General features: G+C 37.1%; 1 protein-coding gene and 1 pseudogene across 2 annotated transcripts in view; one reads left to right on the forward strand and one right to left on the reverse strand.

Annotated features, from left to right (window-relative positions):
• SLC25A21 (solute carrier family 25 member 21) overlaps positions 1-26,857 on the forward strand; it is a 468,180-nt gene that overhangs the window by 221,997 nt on the left and 219,326 nt on the right. The window lies entirely within an intron of this gene.
• LOC121149505 lies at positions 25,940-26,084 on the reverse strand (annotated as a pseudogene).

The following is a 26,857-nucleotide window of genomic DNA, read 5'->3' on the forward strand; positions in this document are numbered from 1 at the left end:
AATAAATAGTAATTAAATTAACCACATTTAAAAGTGAAACTGTCGTGTTTAATGTGCTTGGCATTATTCCTTAAGTAAATTAGTACACTGTGAAGTACCTGTTTTTTTTCACATGTGACGGTTATAAATTCTCATGCTATAACTGTTGCCAGGACAAATGAATTATTTTGAGTTGTTTTAAAGATAAGGATATCAACTTAATGTCATAATGAGCCAAAATATATTGGGAGTGGAGGATGGGGTGACAATCCTGACCTTGGGAAAGATCAGATGCTAGAAGAAGTAAGCCTGGTTTCCTCTGGGCCTCTCAGGTGTTACCAAGAAATCAGTATTTTAGGACCTAACTGACATTTATTCAGTTGTGTTCTAAGCTCCAAGAATCCCTGATGATAGCTACTTTAGAAGTAGAGGAATAGTGAGAATTTTTAAAAATGCCCTGTTGTTAAGGCCATTTAGTGTTGGAACTTGTAATTTCAAATACCATGGAGCAAATATGTCATTCCTGTTTTCAGGATCATGTACAGGTCTGGATTTAAGTTAGTGTCAGTTGTACTTTCTTGCTTGGATTCTGTGAGGATAATGTAAATATGGGTTTATTTTAGGAGGTAAAATTAGGGCATGTGTTGTGGTTGGGATGCCAGCATCCCTCATTAAAGTGCCTGGGTTAAGATTGCCAGCTTCAGCTCCAGTTTCTGGCTTCCTGCTAATGCAGACCCTGGGAGGCAATGGTGATGACTGAATTTGTAGAATTTCTGCCATCTTCAATGGAGACTTAGATTGAGTTCCAAAATCTTGGCCTTGGAGCTTGGAGCTGAGCTAGAAGGTAGGAGCACACTCTTGCTTTCACTCTTCTTTCTCAAATACATTTTAAAATTAAAAGGTGATTAAGTCTTTCATACACAAACCATGTACTGAACTGGATGTCTACATTAATAAAGAAATGATTTCTTATCATATAGATAGAAATAAATACCATAATCCATATTGAGTAAAATAGGAATATATGTGCTATGAGAAGAAAATTTATTTTGCTGCTGGATGGACAGTTCTGCAGCTGGCTGTTAGGTATGACTCATGTGCTGTTTCTTTGTTGGTTTTCTATCTTGATGATCCACGTACTGCTGAAAGAACTATCTAATCTCCCTTTCATGTAAGAAGTCTAAACTTGTTTATCTCCGAGAAGTTGAGAGAGAATACAATAGCGATTACCAAAAGCTGAGACTTTCAGGAGGAGGAAGGTTTGTGAAACATTACTTAGTAGGTCCTAAGACAGTAGGTCCTTAGTAGGCTAAAGAGTTCCAGGATTCTATTGAACAGTACAATGACATAAATGATGCTAATATACTGTATATTTTTTTCTAAAAATCTGAAAAGATTTAAAAATTTTCACCATGAATAATTATTTGCAGAGATATGTTTACCTTGGTTAGGTATAACACCATGAATACATATATCAAAATGTCAGACAATACTTTGTGACTATGTACATTTTTGTGTCAGTTAAAAATTTTTAAAATTTTGAAAAAAAAAGGACAGAGACAAAGTCAACACTTTCAAATGGTTGCTATTTCTGTAGACTCCATGGAGAACAAATAAAACCTTTAAACTAAGGTGTAGATGTCCTTGATGTTTCCCAGGAAAGCAGAATAGAATAAATATGCTTTTGTTCCTTCACTGTGATTTTCATGACATCAGTTTTGCTATAATCTCCGGAAGGGAGAAAAGGTGGTATAGATCCAGGCTATCTCTTAATCGAAACAGCTAAATGTTTCAAAGCTTTTCCAGAAATCTACAATATGATTTTATTAATTCAGTCATTGTATGTATTTCAGTATCAATACAACAAAGAAATAACTGTAAATTTAACCAAAATAGAATAAATGAGATGTATTCTATAAGAGATTGGGTAGTGTGATAACTCAGTGATGGACAATGGCTGTACACACAGAAATATCCATTGTGGATTTATTTGGAAGCAGCAGATAGCTCTTGCAATTAGTATTCTGGAGGAAGATGAACAATGTATAAAGGTATTTAATCAATAGGGCTATAATTAATTATAGCGTTTAACTGGAAGATCAAACTATTGTAGGAATCAGAGTTCTAAATTAGAACCTTCAAATATGGTGAGTTGGTTCTCACCCAAATGCTCTTTGACATGCTAATTCTGGTAGATCTCATCACCTTTGTGACTCTCCCTGCTTTTTCCTTTACCAGAATTCTTTGCTTTGCTATTTGACATCGCATGACAGGTGTCACTGTTTGCATTCTTAGATGCTTCCCTCTCAGTACACCATCTACCTCTCTAGTTTCTTCTTCCTTTACCCAAGTCTTACTTGTTTTGTATCCCTCAAAAAGTCTTTGTTTAAATGTGTTATTCCCACTTTATTCTTTATATTTAATGTCCTGTATAAGAAATTATTATTTATGCCAAGGTCAACTTTAAAGCCTTGTACTTACCTTTTAACTAGAAATAGTTTCTCAGTTCCAATGTGATTTCTCTGTGGGATCAGTTATTTTTGAGCTGTATTCTGTAATTTCTAAATATTTAATGATTTCTTTCCCTACTGTTTATTTAACAATAATTTTTAATTTTATTCCGTTAGGATCAGAGAGTGTATCATATGATTTCAATTCGTTCCAATTTGTTGACTAGTTTTACAGTCTGTCACGCAGTCTCCTCAATGTTGCCTATGTATTTTTTAAAAGAATATCTATTATGCAATTATTGAGTGGAAGATTTTATCAGTGTCAATATGGTCAAATTGGTTGGTGATATTCATGAATTCTATATATTTACTAATTTTCTGTCTTCAACTAGCAGCTATTTTGTAGAATGGTCTACATATATTTTGTGGAATACTTTGTCTACATATATTTTGTGGAATGGTCTACATGTATTTCTACTTTTGTCAGTTTTTGTTTTATGTATTTTGAGGTTACATTATTCACATTTAGAATAGCAAATTTTGGTTGATTCTGTCACTGTAAGATTACCTTTATTTGTAGTAATATATTTTTAGGCTCAAAGAGAGGACCCAGGAATGCAAGCTAAATCTCCCAATTATCTTCTCCCTATTAACAGGACTGGAGCTGGGTTGGTCCCACTCTGCAATGGGATATGCTTGTGTTACTGTTTTTTAATTATTTATTTTTAACTTAAAAGAGGTACAAAGAGACATTAGAGACAAATAGCTGTTAGTTGAAGACAGAGAATCAGTAAATATATAGAACACATGAACATCCAGAGCTGGGCTTGTTTTAAGATGGGAGCCAAAGGGGCATCTTCTGAGTCTTCTTTGTGGTGGAGGGACACAAGGCCTTGAGCAATCCTCCACTGCTTTCCCAGGCCATTAGCAGAGAGCTTGATTAGAAGTGGAGCAGCTTAGATGAGAACCAGTGCCCATATGGGATGTTGGCACCACAGGCAAAGGATTAGCCTGACACTCCACCACACAGGCCGTTCGTAACTATTAATCCAAACACTCACCTCTTGAGAATATTCTTATTCTGAGTCTACGTTGTCTGATATCAGCATAAGTGTTTTTTATTTTATTATAATTAGTGTTCACACAATGCTTCTTGCCCCCATTTTAGCCATTCTGTGTATTTATATTTAAAATGCGTTTATTCTAGATGGCATATAATTGAGGCATACTTTTTAATTTAATTGTACAATTTCAAACATGTTATTTTATCTGTAAGCCTTTAACTTTTTTAAAAAAGTTTTATTCTTATTGCAAAGTCAGATATGCAGAGAGAAGGACAGAGAGAAAGATCTGTCCCATGATTCACTCCCCAAACAGCCACAACAACAGCAGCTGAGCCTATCCAAAACCAGGAGCCCAGAGTCTCTTCTGGGTCTCCCACGCAGGTGCAGGATCCCAAGGCTTTGGGCCATCCTTGACTGCTTTCCTAGGCCACAAGCAGGGAGCTGGATAGGAAGCGAGCCTGCCGGGATTAGAACTGGTGCCATATGGGATCCTGGTGCACTCAAGGCAAGAACTTTGGTAACTAGTCTACCATACCAGACCCAAGCTTTTAGCTTTATAATATAATTATTTTTACAGTTGGGTTTAGGGTTGACATTTTGCAGATTTTCTCTTTGCTACATGTTTATTTTCCTTTTCTTTATCCTATTTTTTGTGGTTGAATATTTTCTACTATTTCCTTGTAATGTCTTATTGTTTCACTTACCTATTTATATGTCTTATTGTTTCACTTACCTATTTATCTTTGTATTATTTTTAAAATTCTTTCTTTAGGATATATAATATGTATATTTACCTGTATTAGTCTAACATTGTTTTGTATCCCATATGTTGTAAGAACTTTACTTAGGTTTTTTTTTTAGCTTGTTAATTTTTCCATAAATCTTTTATTCTATTTATTATGCTTAGCTTAAAAACCCTTGACTGATAATTTCATGTTTTGTGGCATCTCTTGATCTGTTTATATGGACTGATTTTTCTCTCCAGTATGGTAGTGTTTTCAAATATCATCATAATCTTCAAGTGGACACTGGGTGTTGTAAATGTTACATTTCTGAGTACATGGATCTCATTACTCTCCATTAAAGAGGTCTGAGTTTGTCTTAGGGGCAATTGAGGTACTTGTAGATTATAATGGACTCTTTTGAAACTTATTTTAGTTTTTCCAAGCATGAATTTAACTTACTCTGGAGTTAATCTGGGCCTACTACAATGCGGCATCCTCCTGAAGTCTGTACTGAATGCTGCTTGTTTCTCTCTTGCTTGCGTGCTCTTCCCAGCCTTGAGTAAGCTCAGAGAATTGTTTAGCTGCAGATCCTTCCTTGTTGCCTGTCTTGGTGGTATTTTACCTCACACATAGAGTAACAAAAGTTAAGAGCTACGGTAGCCTAGTAGCTAAAGTCGTCGCCTTGCATGCACCAGGGTCCCATATGGGTGCTGGTTCCTGGCTTAGTGGTACCATTTTTCATCTAGCTCCCTGCTTGTGCCCTGTGAGGGACAGCTCAAAGCCTTGGAACTATGCACCCATGTGGGAGACCTGGAAGAAACTCTTGGCTCCTGGCTTTGGATCAGCTCAGTTCCAGCCATTGCGGCCACTTGGGGAGTGAATCAGCCTACAGATGTTGCTCTCCGTCTCTTTTCTTCTGTGACTTTCCAATAAAAATAAATATATCTTTTTTAAAAATGAGAATTTCTGAAGCTCCATCTCTGTAGATTTTTTGTTCACTTATTTTTTCTTTGTTCTGTTCTTTGCTATTATTTTTTATTTGACATTTGTTGATATCATTAGCAAGCAGAGTGTTAAACATGTGGGGAAAATAGTCTATGAATAGCTGAAGTTCATGTAAAAACAAGGACAGTTCACTATTACTGTAGGACAAGACCCACTGAATGGTTATTTCCATGTTGTATGTGCTGAGGAGGCACATAAGGTTCTGATTTTTATGATTGCATTAGACCTAAAAATAAATTAATTACCTTACAGGACAGTTGAAAGCAAACCAATCTACTTTCCCAGGGACTGTTTGTAAATCATGAATCAGTGATTACATGTGTTTTTTTTTTAATTAATCACTAGTATGTAACCAATATTTTTAAACAGATGATGAGTGAATTAAATGTATTCATTTTTATGTTTTCTTTTAGATTTAGCGCCATAGATGTTAGAAAATTTCCCCCAAGGTTTATAGAACTGAGAATGCGTCTCCTCTTTTATTTCTGCAGCTTCTGTTTATGTAGTGATCTGTGAAACCCAAAATGAAACAATAGAGATGAAAATAATTAGATGGTTCAACCAATGGAACATCACCTGGTACCTCTCTTGGTGACGTTTATTGAGGCTCTGGCCGGAAGTCCTGTTTCAGAATGCCCAGTAGTTTTGACATCTTTATTGTCTTTTGCACGAATGTTGCCATTTCAATCCATAATAATCTGGGTTTGTTAAGAGATTCTGTTAGAGTGGCTATCCTGATTATAAAGAATATTTAACTTGCTATAACTAAAGAACTATGTAATAATGAGCAAAGTTAGAGTTGATATTTAAAACCATATTTTTGCCACTTATGTATGACTACAACATTTGAAAGGGAGCTTGTTTTATAATTCTAAATTTTCTGTGGAAATAAAATTACAGATAATACCAGAAATCATTTTAGTTGAATTTCTAATATTTTTATGCCTGAGCCTCTAAAATAGATTGGATAGATTACATGAAGATAAATTTTTGTCTTTCCATAAGTGAAATTATAAAAAGTGGGCCTTAAGGTTAGCACAGTATCTGGGAAAAAAATGTTATCTGGACTATTTCCCCAAGATAGAAAACTTCAGAACTTGATTTTTCAGCTACATTTTGTGTGCCTGTGTTTATTTGACTGATTTCCAGAGTTTAAATTAGCAATCAAAAAAGAAAAGTTTGGAAAACTGACAGAACAAAATATCTTCAGGACATCTATATGAAATAAGAGCTTTAATGGTAGTGTAATTTCATTTACAGAGAATGAAATTCATTGGCAAGAGATTTACTTTCATTCATCACCATTATTTGTCTTTTTGCCTTTAAGTATGTGATATAATAATGTGGTCTGTGGTCTTTGGTAAGGAAACATTTTGATTGCAAATCAAGTGAGTGCATAACTCTGATTGAATAAAAAATTTCTACTGTCTGTTTTTTGGCCCCCTGAAGTTTAATATCACTGAGAATTAATTCAGTGCTTCTAAACCTGGCTTGTGAGTTTTTACTTTAAAAAGATGACTCCATAAACATATTATGTTGACACCTATGCAAAACAAAACAAAACAAAACAAGAGAAGCCTAAACTAAGAAATAATTCCCTAATTTCTAACCTGGAAATCACAGTTTAAATTACATTGTGAATCAGTTTATAATGTATTTAAAGAGTATGGATATTCTGTGGGACCCTGGGTTGATATTTTGTGGCGGTTCCCCATCCCTGGGTATTGGGACATTTGGGAGGCTGGGTGTGGCTTCCCCCTCTATCTCTCCCATTCACCCAGAGACAAGAAGAAATAGATCTCGAGGGTCTTTTGACCAGCAGGCCCGGAGACCACCGAGGGGTAAAGTAGTGTAGAAACACTGGAGACAAACTAGTCATGAAGAATATCCATTTGTTTTAGAGAACTCACAAGCTTATGTAGGTTAAGAAAGGGAGGCAGGCGGAAGGCGATTTCAACAGTACTTCCACCCAACAACAACCTTGTGACTGATTAACAGATATGTCTCTCTGGACCCTCCAATGAAGTTAAAGGTCAGGAAGCATAGGAAGCTGTGTCTCAGGGTAGACTCATTACCTGCGGAAAAGCCTGATGAATGTAGCAGCTGATTTCCTAGTGTTGTTTACAAAGGAAGTTCTAGCACAGTTCCTTAGACAGAGAAGAGAGACAGGGGTGCAACTCGCGGTACTTGCTGCGTGCCCAGTGAACAGCCAGCCAAGACTCCTGCTAGGGATTCCCACTGGGGACACAGTGTACCATGTGCCTATGGCCTCCCACTTAGGCTAGGCTGGCAGAAATCCAGGGGTAATCTCCCACAAATAGAGAATTTGAAAACAATGATTTCACCCACTTTTCCCTAACCCTCAATCCTTCCCACCCTGATGACCCATGTAATCATCAACAAAAGTAAAAAAAAAAAAATTTTAAAGTATTGATACTCATTGATTTACTAGAGAAATTTTGTTTTTAAAGGATTTCAAGAGAACTTTATCTTTGGAGGGTATTGGAATGAGAATTTAGCTTATGTTTTTGAGATTGGTATTTCTAAGAGCATTTGGAAGAACATGAATTCTTAGTGTTGCTCTCTGTTGGACTCCACCGTTTTTCTCTGAGTTACTGTCTGGAAATTCTGATCACATAAAACCTTATGTCACAGAAGATAGTGGTTAAAAGCAGAGGAAAATTTATGTGACTTAACAAAAAGATCTTTTGGGCTTTTTCTTCTTACAGCTTCTCTCTTTCCATTTGGATTTTTTTTCTGTGTGTGAATGTTTTTCATTAGTTATAAAGAAGGTAATAAAGACGTGTGACAAAGTTATAGATTCTGAATTTTTCCTGTTTTTGTAGTTGTGTTGGTTTCTGATGGTTTGCAGTGAGAAAAAAATTATTTGTATTAAATTGAAGGTGATTTTCAGAGTGCCTCTTGGTTCACACGATTATCATACACAGTATTTCTTACCCTTGGTGCAATCACTTAAAGCCCTCTCATTGAGGTTTCTCTTCCTGCAATTCTGCAGACAACTCTGAAATTCAAGTCCAGCCAATTCCCTAGATCCAGGTTGAGAGTCAATAGTAAATTTTGTTTTTCAGGAAGGATTTAAATCAACTTGAGGATGATAGTTTTTCAATAGGTTATTTGTGAAACTGGATGTTTGAGAAATACTTGCTTATCATTCTGAGTTTGTCATTTTGAGAGAAGCTGTGGCAATCCACAAACTGTCCATTGATAGGGACATATGATTTTGGGGTGGGTGACCCAGGGATCTGACACTCCCAAAGGGCTTTTAATGGACATCTGGAGCTCAGAGTATAACTAACATCTGTTCAACTGATGTTTTATAATTTTTTTGCAACATTTTCAATTCAGTCTCTATAGTAAATGTATGGTATGGGAAGGCTGACTGGCACTAAGGATCTTATGAAGCTTTCTGTTTTATATCCCATTGTTAAGATTCTTCATCTACATCACAGAATCATATAAGGATTTTTTTAATCTTGTCCCTCAGGCCTCGTGTCTTGAACATTTTAGATATTCATGTCCCAAAACTGATGATGAATCACATACCTATACACCCAAGAACTCTTACACTCACAAAAGGACAGAAAGGTAGGATTATTGTATCAGTTTCAGTCAGTTATTCAGATGAGAGCTATTAATATATCTTTATTTTCAGATTAGAACATATTACATACACTAAGAATGAAAAGAAAATCTACATTTTCTGGACTTTCATTTTTATCTCTAAATATTTAAGATACTTTCTACTAATTTAAAAATGTAAAAGTAATGTAACTACTGGCATTGTATAAGATTAGTTTTATGTTTTTTAGGAATTTGCTTTTATTCTTAGTAAGTATTCCAGTCTTATATAAGATATTTTCAAACTAAAGATCCAAATAACTTGGATCTGTATTTTCTGTTCTGATGGTATCACTTAAATCAAGAATTGAAGAATTTTTCATTGTTTTATTCATTTGCATATTTACCAGTTCAATAATACATAATAATTAAATGCTCCTATGAAGTATATATTGGGGCAGATGCCAAGGGCATAAATGCAAACAGCAAATGGGTTTAATTTTGAGAAGCTCATAATTTGGTGGGGAAGGGCACAGATAGGCATAAAATTATTATAAGAAATAAGATATACACAAGAATGTGGAAAGGGTTTAACTCTGTTGTGGATGTATATAAGGTATTCAGAGGCAGACAGGAAGCACCAGGTGTCCTGTTCCTCATGACCAGAGGATTAGGGTGAAATGGGACCTGTAGTTCCTTTTCTAGCCTGGAGGGCATGAAGCCCACAAAAGGGAAAGGGAGAAGGAGTAGTGGCAAACTCTGATTTGGGGACTGGATGAGTCATTGTCAAATGTTTGGCAGCCCCTTGAAAGAGTGAAAGTCATGGCACAGTAACATCAGGTGTGCATGGAAAGTGTAGAGAAATTTGAAGCAAAAAGAGTCATAACTTGGATAACATTCAGAGGAAGTATAAGAATAAAAGACTGGTGTTTGATAAGGACAGTAGAAGTGGAAGGAAGGAAAGAGATGGGAGGGAAGTCAAGGAATTCAAAATCCCAGGATTTACAAACTGCTTGAATACGAGGGACTAAGAACATCTAGGATGAAGTCTAGGTTTTTAATTTGGATTACTGCATTTAGAATATATGGTCAGAGACTAAGAAGGAACAAGTTGATGGTGGGGGTAGGAAGAGAGACAAGAGACTGTATTCTGGTAAGACTGGGATCAGAAGAATATGGAACATCAAAACATGGAGCTGTTGAGGAGACAATTTGTCATCTGGGTTCTGGGCAGAGATCACATCTAGATACATAGATTTACAAGTCAGCAGTGCAAAGGCAGTAGTTATCAGCTCATTATTTTTGATGGCTGTAATTCCATCAGGGGCTCTGCCCATACTTTCAAAATCAATTGAACCTTAAGTTTATGTTATTTAAACCGAAGCAACAATGTGTGCCATGGTATCATGCAATTAGATAACATCTTTCTGTATATTTCAGTGCACATCCACAAGCATAATCACCTTTTCTCCAGGTGTTAAAAAGTAGATTTAAAGGACGCTTCAGTCAAAATTGTGCTGGAGATGTAGTTTGTTTGCTAGTATGGTATAAATAGTTTTGAACCATATATGCACAGGAAAGAATGAGGAAATCACATTTGTTTTCTTCTATGGTAGAGTATAAAATCAATTTTTGAGAGAATAAGTGATAAATAGCCCAGAGTGAGAAATAATCTCCCCAAGGAACAACATCTGAGTTCTTTTCCAGGTTGTCTTGTAATCCCCAGGTGGTTATTAGCACTGAAGACAATTCAAATCTTTAAATCTCTGTTCTTCTCTCTGTGAAATTGTCTCATTGCTGACAATCTGGACGATGTTTTAGTCAATTGTTGCTACTTTAACTTGAAAACAACCTTTTACTCGTTTATTTTCTCAAATATTGCCAAACATGGTGAACGTTTCTTCTATATTTATATGGTCTGCCACAGAAATCTGTACACATCCAATATGCAGCCAACAATGTCCCCCAAGGGTGTGATTCTTGGTCAACTTAACTTTGACAAATTATTTAGAGATGCTGATTAGGTTACATGGGGCCATGGCCTTCGGGGCCTTTGCTGATTTGTCATGTGGTTACTGGTCATTTTCCAAGGTCAACTGGCAGGGGAGTGGTGTTAAGAGAAACCATCCTATAGAATGCAACAAGGTTTGAGACAACATGCTGGCCTCTTGTCAATAAAGGGGATGGAGGGGATTACAGCAAAAGCTAATGTCTGCAAGTGTGATGATACCTCTAGAATGTCACAGCAGGAACTTCAATAGCTGTTCAATTGAAGTCAGATGTCCCACCAGAGGAAAGGACATGGTATGCATCAAAGCAAGCTAGAGGGTGCAGTCCTTTCTCTTTACAGAGTCTTATTCTGGTGACCATTTAGTTACTAATTAGAGAAGCTTGGTCTGTAACAAAATGAACAATATTGTTTTCTGGTTATGTAGTAAAATGTTCATGCTGGAGTTTATGCGCTTATCTTTTGGTTCCAGAACTGTCTCTATCATACCCTCATCCAACCCTGACTAGGCCATTTTGCTCTACTGATGCTATAATTAACTCTTGAAAGAGAAGAGAGAACATGGGAGTTTGCTGTTGTTAAAGACAGGTTAATTCTAGACGTGGCTCTACATGTTGACATTTCCCAGTTAGCTCACAGCTCATAGTAGAATTCTGTTGAAACTGTGCCATGATATACTGCCAGCATGTGGGAGTGGTGAAAAATCCTCGGAAGGCTAGTGATGGCTAAAATAACACAAAATAGGACTGCTGTCATCACCTGTTTTGACAACACAGACCTTACCAAAAGAGCATCAAGAAGACCCCTACATATTTAATACTTTTTAAGAAAGAATAGTTTATTTGCATCATGTTGATCACTTTTAGGATAAAAAAACAGTCAGACTTTTTTTTTAAAGGAAACTGAATCTTCCTATATTAAACAAGCTGGCCACTGGATGGTTTACCTACATCTTTTATTTATTTTTATTTAAAATGCCTTGTCTCTCTCATTCCTTGCAGTTTGAAATCAACTTTCAGTTTCTTTCCTTCAGGGAGAAGACAATCATTTAGCCCTTTAAAGTACTTGCTTTGTGTAATAGCCAAATCTTAGGGAAATATAAATTAAAACCACTTGCTGTGATTAAATCTGAAACTAACAAATACTTCCATGCATGCAGCATAACTACTTTTTTTTTTTTACTGACATAACTATTTGGTGCAAGATATCCTATTTGTAAAATGTTTGCACTTGGCTCATCATAAAAGGTGTTTTCTTTTTTTCTCTGAAAATACCAATTAGCCCTGATTATGTGTTGTCACTCACTTTATGTTCTTCTTCCAATGCAAAGGAAAAATAAACAAAACACAGAAGTTGGTCTTAAGTATCAAAGATCAAACAAGAGGAGGGGGAAAAATTCATTACCCTATGGACTCTTGGAAATTAAAATACAAAAGCCTTATGAAACAGCACTGCTTTGTGTAATGTTGTTGTGAAGCAGAGGCAAACCCTGTTTATATTAGTCATCCTTTCCTGTAGCTTCCATTGACAATCAACTACAGTGTTTCAGCTGTAAGAGTTTTCCTTACCAATGCTTTCTGTCACTGGGTAGTACTGGAAAATGTCCCCTCAGAGCCCACATATGCCAGATGGAGACTACACTGTCTTCTAAAGCACTGACAATTTATTAATTTCATTACAGAGATTAGAACCAGTTAAGTATATGGAAACCTGGAGGAGAATTAAACATGTACTTATTTTAAGCTGAAGGTTTCCTTAACATCTTCATGATTTTTGAAAAGTTTACATTCATTTGTTTTTGTTCTGCTTCTGCAAATCCCAGTGCATTTACAATTTAGCTATTTGGTAGTCCTGAGTTGGGAAGGTTACTTTTTAAGGGGAATCCTTAGGTGATTGTGATTGTACCATGTTAATAATGTTATTATATAACTTATTAGAACACGACTTTGTTGTATAATAATATACTGAATTTTGAATATTTATTGGAGTGTTTTGATCCTTCTTAGAATATGTCTTGAGCCTTAAGTTATTGTAAGAATGCAGCATTTTCTGATTCATTTAATTCTGAATTTCTCTATCTATTGAAGAATACTCATGTGATGCTTCCTAATCATGTGTAAATTACACCTTGGCATAAGATAATTATAACTTTATGTTTTCTGAGTAATTTACTTTGATGACAATTAAATGGTCATATAAAGCTCTTTTGATGATCATCAATTTATTGTAGGTTATGAAGTCTCTTCTCAGACTTACTATGTTCTTCATTACGTAGTGGGAAAGATTGTAAACATCTACTCAGATAATTCGTTTTATCTTGATACTTCAGTTCAAACATCACTACTTCTTACCTCTGTTTTTTAAGCTTTTTTCTTCATAAGAAATACCTTTGAATTCTACTATCTAAATGATACTGGCATGCTTCAAAAGTTCATGGATAAAGAAATTAAAATATTACTTTGTTTTGGTGTAGTTATTGACATCCTTGCATAGAGTTTTTTATTATTATTTAAAGACCTGTCATATACCACATATTATATTAGTCTTTCTGTTTGTTTTATGATGCTCTCTGATCTTTAAACCTTTATTGTTTCAGTTTAAAGTTCGATGGAGTGGAAAGAGTAATTCCAAAATAATAGAAACTTAACATTATTACCTCTGAAGAACTAACTTTTTTAGGCATTGAGCAGATGCAAGGATGGCCTACAAAGATGGGCACTGGGAAGAAGGTACAGGGATTCATTCTTTCACTAAAAAGCTCTGATGACATACATGAAGTATTTCTTGTTCTCAAGATATTAACAGTCCAACACAAGTGGAAGAGAAAGGAAAGGAACATTGGTGAGCAGAAAATTAGAAATCAATGTAATCCATTATATAAGAGCTAAATTGGATACCTAACTTGATTGAGTAATCCCAGTTTTATCAATTGCCTGATAAGGAAAGGACTGCCTTAAGAAAAAGATAGATGTTAGTCAGGCAGTCTTTGTAGTCTAACATGTGGGCAAACTGCCTACAAAAAAAATTAGTTTTATGTTTTGAACGTGACTTTTTGTGTATTAACTTTTAGATCATCTACAGATTTGTCATCAATTATAAAATATGTCAATTTACATTGAAACTGAAAATAGATACTCTCATATGTCTTTCTAATGAGACTAACTGTTGAGTAATGCCTTGTGCCTGACTCCAGGACTGTAATTGTCGTAATCCAGTAGGATATGTTTGCCGTCTGCTGCTTGTATGGCAATATCTAAGGAAACAGAGTGTGGAGAAAGAGTATAGACTACAGTTAGACTTGGATTGGCTTCAGACTCTTTTACTTTTCAGCAGTGAACCAGTACCATTCCTGCCACATCCTCATTCCTGGTACAACTGTGTGGTTGCGAGGGACAAATGATGTTGCTTAGTACAGAATTTGTGCAATAAATGTTCACTATTTTTTGAATAATCAAGGCAATATGTCAACATTATTGTTACAAATTCTTAGCAGTTAATGAAATATGTCTAATCATGCCTACAAATAAATTCTTGTGGTAAAACTCAATTTTCTTGGCCATAAGTGGTTTCCTAGATTTTAATACTCAGGGGAAATTTGGAACTTAAGTAGCCTCTTAAAAATAAAAGTTATCTATAACATGCCACACAGAAGACATTTTGTAAATAAAAATTTAATAGCTAGATATAATAAACAGGTAGAAATTAAGTGCTCAATAAATGTTACATGAATGTATGATTGCTTAGGAAGATAACCTCAGCTTAAAATAGAATAGTCAAGATACTGGAGTTTGGAGCCAAACTAATTTTTTTCCTTGTTTTTCTACTGCTATGTGACAGTCACCCCAAAACTTAGTGGCTTAACATGACAACCATCTTAGTATCACTCATGTTTGTCTCACATGTACAGTTCTGCTGTTTGCCAGTGAGATGTTTCAAGTAGTTATAATCAGATGTTGGCTGTGGCTGTGATGGCCAACATGAATCTGGTGTGTGATTGGTGGCTGGCACTGGTGCTTGGCTATTCTATATGGCTTTTTTATGAGGCTTTTCTATGTGGCTTGGGTTTTGCCAAATGTCACAAGTTTTCCAGGAAAGCAAAAGTCAATGTGTAAGTGGCTTATTGAACCCCTACTCACAATGGTATCCATTACCCAGAACAAGTGGTATGACCAAGCCTGATATCATGGCAAAAGAGCCATCCACCAGTTCAGGGATTTCAAAGTATCTGTCTACTGTAAGGATTAGAGTTCAACCCTGCCGGTAAACAGCAGTAAATCCTGGGCAAGTTAATTTTCCTTCTTGTTCTTCAGTCTTCTCAGTAATAAATTAAGGAAACTTGTTACTGTCATCAAACTGCTCTTGTGAATATTATTACATCAGCCTTGAGTTGAGGGAATAATCTACATAAAAGATGTGGCACAATTCCTGGTGTACAAAAGCACATAGTAGGGTAAGTTCATTTTGGTAACGGTAGTGGGGGAAGTTGTAGCAGTCACAGAAGTATTAGAAGAAATGTAATCTTAGGAATAGTGTACTCATGTAACATGGTAACTGCTGAGCTTTTAAAATTATTGATAGAAAACTAACAGATCAAACTTGGATTTTCTTTTTTCTGTTTGGTCACGCTGAAAACTAGTAACATTTTCACTGCAGTTCAAGGGAATAGAAAACACTCTGAAAGATGCATATAATTCACTTACAGGAGCAAAAAAATTATAAAAGCTAATAAATGGTTGATTTAAAGAATTAATCTGAAGAGTTCTTCCTGGTTCACTTCAAAATTTTACAGATCATTAACTTTATGTCAGTGTTTTTCACTCAAGAAATGACCATAATTCCAAAATAAGCTACTAATGAATGCTTAGCACATCTATGATACTTCTTGGAGAATACCGCAAACAGAAGCTCAGAAATGATTGCTATCTTTGAGATACCTCCTAGAATAAAAATATCAACCCATTCCCCTCAGGTGATAACCTCAGAAATATTCTCAATTCCAACATCAACTTGTTCTGATTAATCCTTTTGCCTTGATTCCCACTATCACTTTACAATTTTGAACACCGATTTTTTTCTCACCCAAGTCAGTTTTGTAAAAGCGTCTTTCCTAACTTGGTTTACTACCCTGCATTCCAGTTTTTGCTCTGAATAATAATAATAAAACAAGTCACAAATGTATCTAAACTCCCTTAGCTGACACCTTCCTTTTTCATACCTGTAAATTCCAAATTGCTCAGCAGAACATCCAAAACTCTGTAATATAATACTTCAAGGACAATGAGTAGCAGAGGTTGTTAAATTCAAGATTTTGTCTGTTGGTTCACTCCCCATGTGGCCATTATTGCTGGAGCTGAACTGATCCGAAGACAGAAACAGGGACTTCTTCCGGGTCTCCCATGCAGGTGCAGGGTCCTAAGGCTTTGGGCCGTCCTCTACTGCCTTCCCAGACCACAAGCAGGGAGCTGGATGGGAAGCGGTACTGCAAGGACACAAACCAACGTCCATGTGTGATCCCAGCACATGCAAGGCAAGGACTTTTAGCAGGACCGGGCTCTTGTTTTATGTTTTTTAGCATAATTGGAAGAGGTTCATTCTTTGCCTGCTCTCCTAATCATATCTTATCTGTACTGCAATAACAAATCAATACAAATTAGACTATAAGGCTTTCCCATGTCTCCATCCTCTGAAGTCCTGTACAGTTGCAGAGTTTAAATGTAAAGTAGCTGTACATTTTTTCCAGTGCAGAAATCAGAATGTATTCATTCAATTGAATATTGTTTCTAAAACTGGCATCTTACCTCAAGGTTTTTGCTTTACTTAAAGTATTTTTGGACACTCTTGAAATACTTTTCAGAAATAATTTGTCATACATACAGTGATAGTTTCTTTATTCTGTGGCCATATCACTCTTCTGTTTTATTCTATTTTCTGCTGCTGTAACAAACATTAATGAACAGGACAGTCTGGAGGCTGGGAAATTCACAGTGAAGAGGCTGGCATGCAGTGATGCTTCTTGGTGCATTATCTAATGCAGAAGGGAAAAAGAGCAAGAGCATGTAAAAGAAACAGAATTCACCTTTCTTTAATGACACTGATACCTTCCATGGGCGAAGAGCCCTCGGGGCCTTTTCATCCCCAACCTTTTATTGTTTCAGTTCAATTACAACAAGTTTGTTGGAGGAGACAAATTTCAAACACAGACATACCCAAAATGACATGATCTGGTCTGATTAACCCCTGTGTTCACCTTTCTTGCTCTGTTTGACACAGGTTCTTTCCAGAAGTTGAATCCATATTTTAAAATATGACTTTAGATCATTTGAAACTACCTACCATAGGAATCTCGTAGAGCCCAAAGATATTTCAAACAGTGGCAACGTCTTTTATTATGTTTATAGATAGCCAAGGTAACAATATAAAAACTGTAATACTCATTTGATTGGTTAGTTCTGATATGTTGCCAAACAAGAAGGCAAATAAAGCCATGTCATTTACTTTATGATTCCTGGGGTTTTATATATGGTTTCATGAGTAACTTGCACATTGCTTACATTGCAAAGTTGAGCCCATTTTCAAATTTTCATTGAGATTGTATTTGTTTTATACATTTTTACTTCCAAGTGCATCATAAAAACTCCACAAAAGTAGATCTTTATTGAATTTTAATGCCTTCCACAGTGCCACAATCATTTCTTGTTCAACATAATAAATAATTAACACTTGGTGACTTGCAGAGCACTTCTAGGGATATGGCACCTATTTGTTGGTAACAGTCTTCTGAAATAGACATGTTCCTTATGAATCTTAACATCCCATCAGTAAAAAGCAGAAGTTGGGGCAAGGAACCTAATAGGCAGAGATGGGAGCTTTTCTGTTGCTTTGGAGAATACAGAGGTTGTCCTGACTTATTCCTTCTTGAGATGCATGTGTCGCCTTTTTCTTTTTTTAAGATTTATGTTATTTATTTGAAGGGCATAGGTCTTCCATTTGCTGGCTTACTACCCAGATGACCACAATGGCCAGGGCTGATCCAGCCACAAGCTTCATTCAGGGATCCCACATGGTTGCTTTTGCCCAAAGACTTGGGGTCATCTTTCGTTACTCTTCTAGATGAAGTAGAAAGGAGCTGGATTGAAAGTGGAGCAGCCAGGACTTGAACTGGTGGAAATCTGGTGTCACAGGCAATAATACCTACTATACCACAGTGGCTGCCCTGATATGCATTTTTACAGCAGCAGTTTTCCTGGTGCTGGTGGAGGTTACTTGCCAGAATCCCAGCTTTGTACTCCATCACCCAAGTGTCAATTATCTCGCCCATTTATTAACACAGGTGTGTGCTACTCTGCTGCTTTCTTCACAGGATACATTCAAACTCTTTGTCTTTATTCAAGTATCCCTCTAAAGTAGATTTTCTCAGAGGGTAAGTTTTTGGATATGTTTTACTTCTTTTGTTTCTGGAAATTTTTTAGAATCTTATAGTGAAAATGTATTATTACTTTTTCAATTAGCAAAATCAGGCCTGGCACGATGGCTTAATTAGCTAATCCTTCCCCTTGCAAGTGCCCGGGATTCCATATGGGTTCTGGTTCATGTCCTGGTTGCTCCCCATCCAGCTCCCTGTTTGTGGCCTAGGAAAGCAGAAGAGGGTGGCCCAAAGCCTTGGGACTCTACATCCATGTGGGAGACCCAAAAGAAGCTTCTGGCTCCTGGCTTTGGATCAGCTCAACTCTGGCCTTGTTGCAGCCATTTGGGGAGTGAATCAGTGGATGGAAAATCTTTCTCACATCCCTCCTTCCCTCTGTGAAGCTGCCTTTTCAATTAAAAAAAAATCTATATTTTTAAAAATAAAATTATCAAAATCATGGATTGTACTTCAATGGGTATATTTAAAGAACCTTTTAAAAATACTACCCATTATGATTTAAAAAAAAAAAAACAACATAGATACTGGATACTGAGGAATATCCTTAATTCGTTCCTTTCAAATCATGGTAGTATTGCTTTTTATTCCCTAAGTGTTATCTTTTATAATCTGATCATCTGCTTGTACCTCTTTACAATGAATTACTGTATTTTCAAAGCCCACAAAGACATGCCGCTTTGTAGTGGCGACTCCAGAGGATTTCTGCATGCCTCAGGTAAGCACTCCCGTTGTGTTCTCCTTCTGCATCTTTCTTCTTCAGGCACACCTTGAACGTTCCTCCCTGTTCTTCATTCGTGTATAACTTGGGATATATCCATTTCTCAGATTTGGCAACAGTTCAGGACCAAGGGACAAGGTCATAGAGATTATAGACTGTTGAACGTGTGACAAAGCGGCTCGTAAAGAAACTGGTCAGATGTCCTTCATTTGCTTCTAATTAACTACAGCTGCTTTTTATGCTGCGTCCTGATCTTTGATCTGTGTTTCCCTTCAGACCTCTGTGCACAAGGTAGTTAAAAACAAACTAGGAGGCCAAGTTTAAAGACAATAAATAAATAAATAAATAAATCCCTCCGGGGTAATCAACTGATAGTCCAAGCGGCCATAAGCTGTTAGCTTTATTCATTAGAGAACTTTAAACATGTCAAGAACTAGAATAATGTCCCTTTTAGATCAGCTTGAACAATGAAGATTACAACAGCTTTGGGAGGCATGAGTGGGCAAACTTTTTGTGAAAACAAATTTATTGAGGAGTGTTTTACTCCAGTGGCACAGAATCTAGCTGACATGGTTTCATAGCTGGAATATTGATTCAATATGCCTAGAGAAAGTTGGCCCTCTAAGAACGGCAGATTTACAGCGCAGCTTCATTCTGACCCAAATGACCCCTGCAATTAGGTTTAGAAAAACTTCCTACAGACCGTACTGCTGAAATCAGTGACCTCAGTTGCACCAAGTAGCTGGAACACTTACTTGAGTGCATGATCCAATATAAATAATATTTTGTTTGATAATGACTGTATAAATCTTGAAATATTTCATGGACTTTGGTAATTGGATCAAAATTCTAATGGCAGAATCACCAATCTTAGGAAAAGAGACTGTACCTTAAAAATCAATAATCTTGGACCCAAGATAAGAATGTTTTTGGAAGGGAAATCCATTCTAATAGTAACTGAATGGCTGTCCCTGTGCCATTCTTTTCTTCTTGATTTAGTAAAGAGAACAGCACACTCACCATTTGGGAACTGTTTGAAAACATTGGATTTAAAAGGGAGAAGATTAAAAACTTCCTAATCTGTAATAATTCGTTATGTATCTTCAATGTTCATAGTGGTTCGTCAACCTTGTAAGGTCTAGAGAAAAATCAATCCTGTAAAATCACTTGTTACCTATATAATTCAAGAGAAACAAATACCATTCTGCAGTTTACAGTTTTGTTGTTCTTTAATAGTGACACTTCTTGCTGAAGATAAACCTGGGAGTTGCTTTGGAATTGCTGATTCATTTTCAAGTACAGCCCATTTATTCTTCCAATGCCTACTGAGTAGTGTGTGCTCAAATTAAGATAGAGGAGTTGGGATTTCCGAATGTTAAACCTGTAGCTTTTCTCCATCGTATTATCTGCCTCCTTCTGGGATCTTAGATGATGTCATGAGTCTTTGCAGTCACAATTTCTGCTGAATGATGTTTTCTCAAAATACAAGGAAACAGTGATAGGAAACACCATGTGAGTGGGAAGAAAGACTACTTCTCTTCAGTTGCCTGTATTCTAGCTGTTCTATATTTGCTGTTTGGAGGAAATTCATGGAAGAATTTGATATCTTGCTATAAATATTTTCAAAGTAAAGGGATTATATTCAGTCTGATTTAGGATTAACAATACTCTAGGGAAAAGACAGGAAGCAGAAGAGCTAGATGCAATTATGGGGGAGACACACCCTTACGCTCAGCTCTGGCCAGTTGTTGCCTTGTCAGAAACCGATTCAAGGGAGCCAGATATTTCAATTTTTCAAGTCAGCTGCAGTCTGATTTTAATAATATGAAAACTGCCAATTTTAAAATGTTGACAACCAATTTACTTTTAAAAGTACATCATGTGAACTGAAAAAAATCCCATCTGCAGATCATTTTCTGGAGAGGGTACCTCAATCTCCTTTTCTTTATTCATGATTTGGATGAGCTGTAGCATGGCTCTCCAAAAGTAGAGGATTTGGGTCCCCTGTGGATGAGTCTGTAATTAGAAATGTTCACACAAATTAATTTTTTTTAAAAAAAGAAGCTAGTGTAGTAATGGCAGATGTTGCATGGTGATCCTGACAGCATGCTTTTAGACTCTGTTACATTGATCCTGAAAACGACTCCATGATATCAGTAGGGCCTCTACTTTTATGCTATTTTTATTCCCATTTATAGACAAGGAAATTGAAACTCCCAGAATAGTTCTTGAACATTTTATAGATATAAAATCTTTGGCAAATTATCAAAGTCATGGACTTTCCTTCCCATAAAAATTAACAATAAGACAAATACCAAAGTCCCCCAAAGTTGGCATGTAATTTATTGTAGCTAACTTTTTTTGAACATCCAACCACTGGTTAAAAACTCCCTGGAATACATAATTGGTGAAATCTAGTTGTGTTGATTACTTTTTACTGTGCTTCAATCTTGAAAAAAGGGATCTGTCAAGAAGGCACCATGATCTAGAGCTTGGCAAGTCTCAATAGTCATCTCCAAACACACTCATGCCACCATCACTGGGGTAGCTACGCTCTGCAGAGCTGAGACTGTGAATGATAACCTGAGTGAGCCACCCAGCCAGAACTCTCAAAGGAATAAATCCTGACATTCCACAGGTAGAGTATGTGAAGTTGCCACCTGGAAAGCTCACCTGTATGAGTGCCAATCTGAGTCTCAGCTACTTTATTTCAGAATGAGCTTCCTGCATCTTGGGTGGCAGCAACCGGTGTCTGGAGTGCTCCAGTCCCTGCCCTCATGTGCAACACCTGGATGGAGTGTCCGGTTCCTGACTGAGCCAGGCACAACCCGAGCTGTTGCAGGCATTTTGGGGAGATAACCAGACAGTGAAAACTTGTGTGTGTGTGTGTGTGTGTGTGTGTGTCTTCCTTCTCTCTGTCCCATTGCCTTTCAAATAAAAAATTGTGTTCATAAAAAGAATAATTGCCGAAAACCTTCTCGCTGTTACACATGATAACAACAGCAAGGGTAGACACTGTTTTTGTGTAGTTGTAATGTACCAGATATCATGTTGAATGCTGAATTCAGTGCAGTTTGTAGTGTCTATAATGGAAATCTCTAGACCAGGATTATCATCCTGGCTCTGGTTCTGATGCTATTTTTGTGTTGTTCTGCTTCTCTTTTTAGGGTGGAAGGCAGACACAAAGAATGATGCCTGACATGTCAATTGTTTTTCCTTCTGAAATGACTAAAAGTGATTTATTTCTTAGATCGTATGGACTCCTATACGATATTGTGCATTACAGAAGGTAAAGGAAAATATTGTCCCCAATGTATTGAGAATTTTCTTTAAATATTATATACAAGATTTGTATCTATATCTAGATATCACAGAAATTTATATACACTTTCCTACCCATATATAAAACAATAATTGTTAAAGTCTTGTAAAATTGCCAAAATCAATAATAATGTCTGTACTTTTCACTGTTCCTTAAAGGCCAATTACAACAAATTCATTTATAATACCACTGAGTATCCAATATTTCCAAACATTTGGAAAAATACTGCAGTAGGGATTCATTTTCTTCATCATGCATAGTGTTATATGTATCACATAAAATGAGAGGGTGGCCAAATCATAACGAACAGACGCCAAGCTTAAATAACTAGTACAAGATACAGAGTTAATCATATTTTTATGTAGATAGCTGCAATACACTAAGTTATATCCCCCGTGAAGTAGCATATAACTTTTAACTAATTACATATAACTTTTAACTAATTACATAAGCCTCTTGTTAAATGACTTGTATTGGAGTTGAATTGAATGATATTCGAGATACACACAATGCACAGAAAATATGCTGAACAGATGATACTTAATACAAAATGGAGAAGCTTCTAGGCTGTAAAACAATTGCTGCCATAGAAGTTGAGAGCAGAATGGGGATGAAAGGTGGAGGAAGGGCAGGAACGGCGATTCAAGGACTGCTAAATTGTACTTAATTATATAGGAAAAACATACCCCCTTTAAAGTATGATATCAGACCAAGTGTTGTGATGTTCTATTACACAATAGGGCAACTATGGAAAATGATAGCATATTGCTCATCTTTAGAAAGCTGGGAGAAAAGATTTTGATTGCTTCACCCTGATGATATAATTGTGTGAAGAGATATATAGGTTCACCTTCATTTGAACATTATGCAGTGTATATAGGCATTGAAACACAACATGATACCCTGCTAATATGTATGATTTCAATGTGTTGATTTTAATTATTTTTTATTGGAAAGGCAGATGTATAGAGAGGAGAGACAGAGAGGAAGATCTTCCATTCACTGGTTCACTCTGCAAGTGACCACAACAGCCAGAATTGAGCTGATCTGAAACCAGGAGCCAGGAGCTTCTTCTGGGTCTCCCACGCAGGTACAGGTACCCAAGGCTTTGGGCCGTCCCCTACTGCTTTCCCAGGCCACAGGCAGGGAGCTAGAAGGTAAGTGGAGTATCCAGGATACAAATCATTGCTCGTATGGGATTCTAGCAGATGCTAGGCGAAGACTTTAGCCATTAGGCTGTTGCGCTGGGCCCTCAATGCATTAATTTTAAAAAATCGGAAACTTGAATTTTTTTGTTTTAAATACTGTAACTTGGAAAATCTATGAGTCAGATTTTTGAAGACATGTATATTTGAAAGAATTACAGAGAAAGGAGGAGAAAAGGCTGGAGGGAGGGAGATTAGAAAGGAGCTAGACACACACACACACACACACACACATATATACACAGATTGATTGATCTTCCTTGTGATGGTTCATTTCCCAAATGGCTGCAACATCTGGGACTGGGCCACCTGTGACTCTAACCAGCTGTCTCAAAAAAATTGTGTAGGGAAGGCAAGTGGCAGTATAGGGTGCAGACAGGTTTAAACTGATGGAGGACCATTAGCCAGGGTGAAGCACAGAGGACAGATTCCAGGAAAAGATGGAGGACAGGCTGACAACAGAGGAGTACCTCGAGACCCTTGGACCTGGGGACGCAGTGGAAACAACGGTGTGGTGTTTCAGTTACCAGGTAACCCAGCAGCAGCCAGCAAGCAGGGATCCGAGTTTCACCAGCAGCCAGAGCTCCAGCAGTAGCCAGGTGGGAAAGGGAGTTCTCCAGGAGTTCATGAGATGAACACTGGCAAAGAACTGCCTGTCCTGCTGATTTGTTTGGTCTGACCACAAGCAGAGACAGAGCAGTAGACTCCAAGGCAAGGCAAGGGGCAGCACAGGATCAGAGTGGATTTCACAAAACAGACCTCCAGCAGTGCCACATCAGCACCATTTTGTGTAGTATGGCAAAGGTTGTGTGACTGGAGGGATGACCAGGAACAGGTTTATTTCTGGCTCAGCGCATTGCATTGATCCACAGGGAAAGCAGTGCCAATTTCACATCCTGCAGGTTCTACCCAAGGTGGGTCTGGGTCACCCCCATGCCTAATGGCCAGCAGACCCAAAATTCCACAAATGCATTGTGTAGTGTGGCAAAAGCTGTCAGACTGGAAGGGCAACAACAAACTGTGCATGCACTAAACCAGAAGCAATGTGGCACCATTTTGTGCATAGTGGCAAAGGGACTGGAGGGACAACAGTGAGCTGCGCATGCTCTAAATTGGCAGCAAAATCACTTCAGGCTCAGTGCATTGCACTGGTCCTCCAGGCAATATAGTACTGATATAGGTGTATTAACAAGAGGATGGATTGAAATCATAGCACCTGGAACATCAACTAATACTCCAAAAAAGGGGTTGCTGGTATGACACATGGTAGCTTAACTTGCTGCAACGTGGTGCTGGCACCACACACATCCATTTCCCAATCTTACAAATTAACATACTTCCTATCATATCAGTCTGTTCCCTGTCTTGCTTCCTTAGCAGTCCATGCCTGCTAAATTCTCCTTAGGGCTTTCATCTTATGACCTCATACCTTGGATTTTTCTTTCCCGTGAAGTCATGTTTGCACACAGCTGTTATGTAATGTATAGCACACATTGGCTTGGAAATGAAAATTTCACTTCTGTAAAGTGATTTGGGATACAGTTTTAAAATGCAAGATGTTATGCCAAATCATTGTGCAGCCAAAGTTATCCTCATTTAGTTCTCCAAGAAGCAGTCACAGTCTTAATAATCATAATACTCCGTTGCAATGGCTTCCAGAGTTCTGTTAACTTTCCAAGTATCATTTCATGCTTTCCCTGTGTCTGCACACCTTTCCTGATAAAATAAATACTTTATAAATAACAAGGTTAGATGAGCCAACCTTGTATACATGCTAGGATTATCATCTTAACAAGTGTGTATGCATTTAAACCTTGAGCTAATTAGTTTCCTCCCCAAGTCTGCTAATCTCCCAGGAACATAGAATTAACCAAACTATAGACTACAGCTCCTAGAGGAAAGCTTTTTCTTGATTGAGAGTGCAATTAATTAATCTCGGGACCATTGTTGCTGGATTTTAGCAGTGTGGGAAGCAGTTACTTCCAGATAATTTTCTGATAAACTTAAGGATACATGTTCCCCTTGTAGTTAAGCATGACAGGGTGAAATGGGGGTTCTCAGCAGCAGTACACCTCTGTGTTGGGAAAGGTTTGCAGCAGGAGCAAATAAAGGCAAGTAGAGACAAGCAGGAGAGGGAAGGGTGGGGGGGAGAAAGTCTTAGAGCCAAATATCCCTGCCATTTCCGTCATTTCAAGTACAAGCCAACAAATTCCCCTTTTGTGTTTAAGATCATTTGTGTTGAATTTTGTCTCCAACAACCCAGAGTCTTGACAAATTATTTTTGTTGGAATTGACTTCCTGAATGAATAAGAAAGCATTGTTCTTTTCATACAAATTCCTCCAACTTTTCCTAGTAAGTTAAAACCAAAAACAAAAAATATTTGTTCTGCCTGGAAAAGGTGCTTTAAGACAAATAGCCTCCTTTAAAAGTAGCTTTCAAGTTGTGTGAAACAAATACTGAGTAAATTAAACTGCAATGGAAGAAATTGTGTTTCCTTTTCATACAGAGGATTCCTTTTCATACAGACTGCTGAAATAAATTTATTATGGTCCAACTGGAGCAGTGTCTTCTACACTTGATCTTAGCCAAAAGGCTGAGAAGCGATCGAACAGTGTCTTCTTAATGCTGTTTTCAAGTACTCATGAACACACATCCATTCCAAGATAAGAGAAGCCTTAGAAGCAGCTCAAGGGAACCCAGGAAAATCTCCTGGCCCTGTTTTTGGCTTCTTATTAGCAGGTGGGAGTACCTTTCCCTTTTCCTTAGTAGTAAGTAGAATTTAGTTCAAGAAGGGTGCCATTTTTTTTAATTCACATTGAAGAGACTGAAACCTCATTCGGTATGCAAATTTGCTTATTGCCTGTCATTATTTATTGGACATAGTTAGGTTTGGGGGTCCTGTGTAATAGCTTCAACAGGTTTTGGCTTCCCAATTCATTCACACTTTACGTTCCAAAGTCTTGGATGAATGGTAGTATTGAGTATAAGCCTGACTCAGTTATGATTCTGAAGGTGGGATCTTAGAAAATAGAAAATGTTATGATTTAATTAGATTGTTAGGAATCCCATGATTGTATCCTGCTTGTTTATAAAGAGAGACCACATGGAGCATAAGGTTGTTCTTTGTCTCTGTTTCCTGGTCACCCTGTGACCGCTCCCCTGCTCATGTTCCACCATCCCTAAAGACATAGACCAATGGAGCTGCCTGCTTGCTTACTGCAAGCCTCTAAATCCGTGAACAAAAATGTCTTCTTTCTTCATGCAAAACTGCCCTCAGGGATTTTCATTTTACTGAGAAAATGATATATTCTGATAAATGTTCTCTTCCCAGAAATTCAAAATTTTTTCAACTTTTAACTGGCACATAAAAATTAGACA

Source organism: Ochotona curzoniae, unplaced genomic scaffold (assembly GCF_017591425.1).
Source record: "Ochotona curzoniae isolate NIBS_2020 unplaced genomic scaffold, NIBS_Ocur_1.0 scaffold_4701, whole genome shotgun sequence".
Classification (NCBI taxonomy): Eukaryota; Metazoa; Chordata; class Mammalia; order Lagomorpha; family Ochotonidae; genus Ochotona; species Ochotona curzoniae.